The sequence below is a fragment of the Epinephelus moara genome, chromosome 12 (assembly GCF_006386435.1).
Source record: "Epinephelus moara isolate mb chromosome 12, YSFRI_EMoa_1.0, whole genome shotgun sequence".
In the NCBI taxonomy this organism is placed as follows: Eukaryota; Metazoa; Chordata; class Actinopteri; order Perciformes; family Serranidae; genus Epinephelus; species Epinephelus moara.
The window spans coordinates 9,932,591-9,939,278 of NC_065517.1; the positions used below are offsets into that span (position 1 = coordinate 9,932,591).

The 6,688-nt window shown below is 39.0% G+C and overlaps 1 long non-coding RNA gene across 1 annotated transcript; it reads left to right on the forward strand.

The window, feature by feature from the left end:
* The first annotated feature begins 3,114 nt into the window (after positions 1 to 3,114).
* On the forward strand, positions 3,115 to 4,381 carry LOC126399014 (uncharacterized). The gene is made up of 3 exons (XR_007570839.1): positions 3,115 to 3,339; positions 4,124 to 4,234; positions 4,299 to 4,381. It is a non-coding gene; the product is annotated as an uncharacterized LOC126399014 (long non-coding RNA).
* The last annotated feature ends 2,307 nt before the right edge of the window (positions 4,382 to 6,688 follow it).

Here is a 6,688-nt window from a genome sequence, read left to right on the forward strand (position 1 = left end):
TTTTTGTTGACCCAATGTTTTATTTATTAGAGTGTACTGAAGAAACTTTTGTACATTTAAACCTATTGCAAATTATGAAGTCCATCACTCTGTTTTTTTCAAAAACTGTAAAACTTCTTAAACCTATCTTCTCCTCCCACAATTTTTGCTCAATTGACACCAAACTTGTCCTCCACAAATTGTCCTCACAGATTTTTGATTTATCAAAAATTGAGCCTACAGTGCATCAAGATGTTTGACTGTAAACAGTACTGTAAACATATACTTGCAAATTCTTGCTAAATAAGTTTTCAGTGTTCATGATGGATGATGTTTGGCATATATCAGAATTTTATATCAAAAACTGAAGTTTTGACAGCATTTTGAACTTTGCTCTCATGTGAACAACTGGAGTCATTTTTAAACATCAGTTTTTCCACTTATGGAGTAAATCAATCATTGTTAAAAAAAAAAAAAAAAACACAAATTACATCTCCATGCTGTCTAGATGCAAGATGTGTATTTTCAGATTTTTGTCTTGATAACTGAATTTATGACAGCAGTAATTTCAAGCCTCAACTGATGCAAAATGTACATTGTAATGGCGTCTGCCTCTTGTTGCTCAGAATTGCCTACATTTGCCTAAAGTTGCCCGGCCCCGACCATTGCTCTTCGCTTTGTCAAGCACCTGCCTTAAAGGTCCAGTGTATAAGATTTAATGAATATATTGTCAAAAACAGAATATAACATAATAAGTATGTTTTCTTTAGTGTATAACCACCTGAAAATAAGAATTGTTGTGTTTTCATTTCCTCAGAGTGAGCCATTTATATCTACATTAGGAGCAGGTCTTTGTTTTGCACCACCATGTTTCTACAGTAGCCCAGAATGGACAAACCTAACACTGGCTCTAGATAGAGCCATTTGCATGTTCTGTAAAGTCTAACTTTATCTCTAATTTTAGACATGAAACTGCTTTATTCAGTGTTATTACTGGTTTAACTCACCACTTTTTTTGTTTCATCCAGTTTCATTCTGAAGTCATCAGATACCAGCGCTTCGGCAGTTACCTCCACGTCAGACATGAAAGCTGGCATGATATGCAGCCGGTCGCCGTTATTGTGTATGGGCAACTGACAGCTTCAGTGGGAAGGGCGGCCTGACAAAAACGTAAGTTAAGGAGGCAAAAAGTCTGACTAGGGTAGGTGTGAGGGGTAATGGATGGGTCCAGCAACTGCTGGCTTTCACCCAGGAGGCTGCTGTTTGCTTCCTGTCTGAACGTAATGCCAAACCCTGCTACTTTTTCCAGAAGCCAACCATTTATGTGTGTTGGCTAAAAGTCATCACGTGTATTTGTTGAATGAAACGACGTAACGACAAAACGTATTAATGAAACCTCTAAAATGAATGTGTCACACAAAATCCACAAATGCAGGGAGGACCAAGCACTCTCCAGTAGATGGTGGGAATGAGGTGTAACAAAACATGCATGTTTGCAGATACAGTCACAGACTTAGGTGGAGGGGTGTGATCGTTAGACAGATCTGAGTATTAGCAGCCACCAGTTCCGTGCACAGACATTTTTGAGAGTTTATATCTCATAATCAGCTACAGAGATTCGTGCCAAATTTGATCTGCACCCTCTTGGGTCATGATCAATCAGTGCATAAAATGTGGTGATTATTGCTTGAATAGGGAGTGGCTTATGACAATACATCTAAATTTCAAGACATTTCATATTCCAAGCTTAAAAAAAATCATAATAAATCACAAGTGCATCCTACAGAGCAGAAATCTTTTCAGCTCATCCACTGCATTGTGACAAATGTTTGCCTCATTGTAACCTATAGTCAATTCAGAAGTCTGTCATTCTGTATTTTCAAAACTAATTAGCATCTTTATCTACAGAAGTCTTCATTTAAAAGCAAGCAAAATGGACACAGACCTTCTTTGGATAATAGATATCACATGTTTCAAATGGTGTTCAGATCAGTTTAATAGTGAGCCTGCAGTGATATTCAGTATCTTGTTGTAATTTGTACTGTATGCACAACATTTTCTATTTCATCTCATTTGTCACCAAAGTATTTGATAATATATGTAAAACCAGCAGAATGAAGTGAGATTTTTTTTTTTTTTAGAAATTTATCAGCAGTGCTTTGACTGTTGTAAGGGCTTTAAGGCTAAAAAGGTACGGTGGCCGACAAGGACAAACGCAATGCAAATACAGAAACGCACTGCAAATAGAGAAACGTGCTGCATATGAGAAAACAAATGCAACGGGAAAATGCTGCATATACAGAAACGTGCTGCAAATAAGAAAACAAATGCAAAAAGATAGCGCTGCATAGCTACTCATACAACGGAAGAGCTCCAGGCCTGTAGGGGCAGTGCTGAGCTTCCACCCGAGAGACAGACGAGTGAGCGGGAAGAAGAAAGTTATGTTTGGAGGAAAGTTGGAGCCGGGACAGGCAACACAGAAAGGTACATATTCTTTTTTATTTTTCTTTCTTTCTTGTTTTTCACATGTGGCCCTCATCTTTTACTGTATAATGAAAGTGAAGCTGACAGCGTGCTAGAGACTTTGAGTTCTACACGAGTAGTGTATCCGTAGGGGTAATGTTAGCTAACATTACTATAACTAACGTTACTTTCCGGGACACCCCAGGGATTTAATTGCATTTAATGTTAGTTTATTTTCGACCTCGTCTCCACGTATGATTGGATACTTTATTGATCAGTGACGGGCTTTTGAATAAGAGGAAGGTGGAGAGAGGTGAAAGGCAGAGCAGAGAAGGTGTGTAAAAAGAAATGGGGGTCATCCCTATGTTTCCCGGGTTCTATGTTTCCCGGGTTCTATGTTTCCCAGGTTCTATGTTCCCCGCTTACCACCCAAAAAGGTTCTATGTTTCCCGGGTTCTATGTTCCCCGCTTATCCAAAAAAGGGTTGCAGGGTTAAGTGGGGAACATAGAACCCGGGAAACATAGATACGCTCCCAAGAAATGTAACGGGCAGAGGGCAAAAAGAAGTGAAGCTGTGAAGAGATGACAACTCGATGGCAGGTAAATAACGGTGAGAGCACAGGGAGATGATGGTAATCAGATAATATTGTTTAAATATTTAGGAAAACTATCAACTGTCTCTGACATAACCTCGCCGACCTTGCAAACTCTCCTCTTTTTCCCCTACAGATGTGGGTTACTACTGTCCGTTCTGTCGCTCTACCGTGACAGCTTCCCCAGGCTTTTGTTGTGTGTGCGGCAAAAACATTAAATTTCTAAAAGATGTGGCAAACAACCCACCAGAGGAGATGCCCACCACCAGTGCACATCCTAATGCACAGCCAAGCACTTGTGCAGGTACATAGATCTGTAGTTGTAGTGCAGAAAAAATAGGCAGTTAGAAGACTTGGTTTAAGAGTTCAAATTGTGTTCTTACTTATTGTACTCAAATAGATCTTGGTACTATCTTGCTTGCCTAATTCAGTTACAAGCATGTTAAATGTGTTTCAAAATGACTTGCAAAGGTCAATGATGAGACCTTTAGTGAGCTTAAAGGTGATCTGCTCATTTTCCACTTTTATCCTCAGACTCCATGAGAGCTTTGCATGAATCTTAGTCTTAAACATTTTTTTTTTGTCTTGTACTGTACCTTTATGCAGCCCCTCAGTTCAGCCTTTTTCTGAAACTGTTTAAGCGTTCAGCCTTTTTCTGAAACTGTTTAAGCCACAAAAGCTATTTAGATCCCGATGAGCCCACTCTGTTCTGCTCCTTTGCTTCTGGAGCAACGGAAACAAACTATAGAAACCACGTGCTTGTGAGCATATGAAATATGGAATATGTCGACTCGCCAGATGACATCAGCTGGCATTCAGAGCAGTCTGAGGCTTGTGCCTTCTACTCACAGGGATTACTTCTACGTTACCCCATTATTTGAAACTTTGGCCATGTGTAATATGAGCAGCTGATATTTTAACATTATATACACACATGTACGGTATATTATATATATGTGATGAGGAAAAATGCATGCAATGCAATGCAATGCTTAAGTCCCTTTAAAAAGAGTTAATAAAGTAGTAATGAATAAATAAAAGAGCAATTAATGTGTCATTCCTGTCTTTTCTTATTTTCATTGTAGCAGCAAGGTCTGGTGGAGTCCTTTCTTAAATTTAGGGAAATAAAAGAAAGGGAGAGAAAGACATTCTTTTCAAAGACACGTCTTAAGTCTAAGAAGGAACAGAAAACAGTGAAGGTATGCTCACACACCAGTGACCATGTAGACTCATATAAAGTCAAATGACTGGTGAATTCTTTAGATGGAAATACTTCCGAATCAGATCCTCTTCTGTGGGGCTGTGCGATGCTGACCCTGACAAACAAAGGGAGAAAAAGATAAAGAGACAACATTTTTCAGCAAGAACAGGCTGCAGCACATTATCCAGTCTGCAGAAAAGACCTTCAGCTGCAATCTGCTGTCTCTTGTGTACACATTGGGCCTCACTCTGCAAACAAATTTAGAACTTCCACAGACCATGCGTATGCACAAATTATGACAGCCTGGCTGTCTTACAAAATATTGAAACTTGCCTTTTTTTTTAAAGATATTTTTTGGGCGTTTTAGCCTTTAATTGATAGGACAGCTTGAGTGTGAAGGGGAGAGAGAGAGAGGGAAGAGAGGGAAGGACATGCAGCAAAGGGCCACAGGCTGGAGTCGAACCCGGACCGCTGCAGCAACAGCCTTGTACATGGGGTGCCTGCTCTACCACTAAGCCACTGACGCCCCGAAACTTGCCTTTTAACTAAATATAAAGCATATCAAAACCACATTCATTAAAAAAAAACTTTGATAGAAGTCTTGGAAGTGTTTTTATGGTGGATTTATTTGATTTGATTTTCCTTGTTTTTAGGATTTTAATATAAATGTCATGATAATCTGTTTCCTATGTTAGGCTCTTTTGTTTCATTTTTATGAATGTAATGGGTTAGATTATTTATCATTATCATTGCTAATATTATCATCATCGTTGGGTGAAAGTCCTTGCTGGATCACTTTCACCTTCATTTTTTTATCCCACTCGTGCATATTTCCTATAATTGCGGTGAGCCTCTGATCTTGGATTATTGCAGCCCATGGAGTTTTTATTATGATTAGCAAAAGTGTCTTTTCTGTCCTCCGCCTCGGACTCGGGCAGTGCAGCGTTGTGTCCGCGGTACAGACTGAATGGGAGGAGGCGGCGCTCAGCGCTGACAGACAGCAGGCAAATCAGAGAAAACATTATTTCATGATTTTTTCACAGCAGTTCAGCTCTAGACACTAATAGATAATATTCAATTTTATAACCCAAAAACTAATATCAAATTATTTATAATATGAGCTGTTAAAAGTCTATAATGAATAAGTCTACAATATAGGCCTAATCATGACCTCTATATTATACATTAAAGTCTGTATATAGCAACAAAAAATGTCTGTTATAAGTTTGTCACATCACAGAAATATGTGACATTAATCACTGAGACAAATCTGAAAGATTAAAAAAATCACTAAGTATATAAAATTAGCTCTCAAAATCATGGAAAAATAAGCACTTCTCTATGCTGTGAAACGCTGGGGGCGTGTCCGGAAGGGTATGTCTGCAGCCTCTTGTCTCATGACTCCAGGCTGCAGCCATTCAGTCCACGCCCACTCGTGGGAGGGAAGCCACCTCCGTGTACTGTACAAGGATGTAACCCCGCACCTGCAGCCGGCGGAACGGGAGGATGTAATCTAGGGAGGGAGAGTGTCGATTCGGCTCCACAAACGTCACATCCGGTTAGAGCCGAGGGGGAAAACAAACCNTTTTTTTTTTTTTTTTTTTTACATATACCGTACTCAGTAAAGAACTTTAATCAGTACTTCTACTTTTACCAGACTTTTGTACTCAAGTATCTGTACTTCTACTTAGGTAACGTTACTGAATGTGTACTTTTGTACGCATTGAACCGTCCAAGAAGTCTGTGCTCCAGTTTTTCGGTAAGTGAAATTTGGAAATTCTAGTATTATTTTATTTTATATATTAGCACTAATTAGCGTGTATCGGTGTCTGCGGTCACCACCTAGCTTGTCAGCTTATTATTATATTATTAAGCCTTTATTTAGGACATGTAAAATCACATTGATACCGGAGGTCTCATTTTCAAGTGCGACCTGTATCACAACAGCAACATCCACATCAAGTCACAGAGCAACAAACAATACAATACAAAACAAGTTTAGCTTGTTAACTAGCTAACTAGCCAGCTAACGGTTAGCCTTAGAGCAAGACACCAGTCCGGGATGCATCAAAGTCAGAGCCTGACAGAGAAGTGTTAGGATTTAGGCATTTAGGGAGACAATATTTTGAACAAAAGGCTGAGACTGTGTGAGCTTTGAAAATAAAGGTCCACCACGTTATTAGCTAACGTTATGCAATGTTAACGTTAAATGTGTCATATGAGCAATGTAACGTTAACGTAACATTAAGGCTATATTTGTGTATGTAAATTAAAAAGTGTCGAACTGTGTGAAATTACAATAAGGTGTGTAACGTAATTAAAAAAACGAATGTGACATTTGACTGTCACATGAAAAATATTAAGATTAGTGTATGATATAGGCCTGTAGCTACACAACAATAGATAATGTGCAGACAGAATATGAGGACTGTGATGGCCACCACCTTTTTCT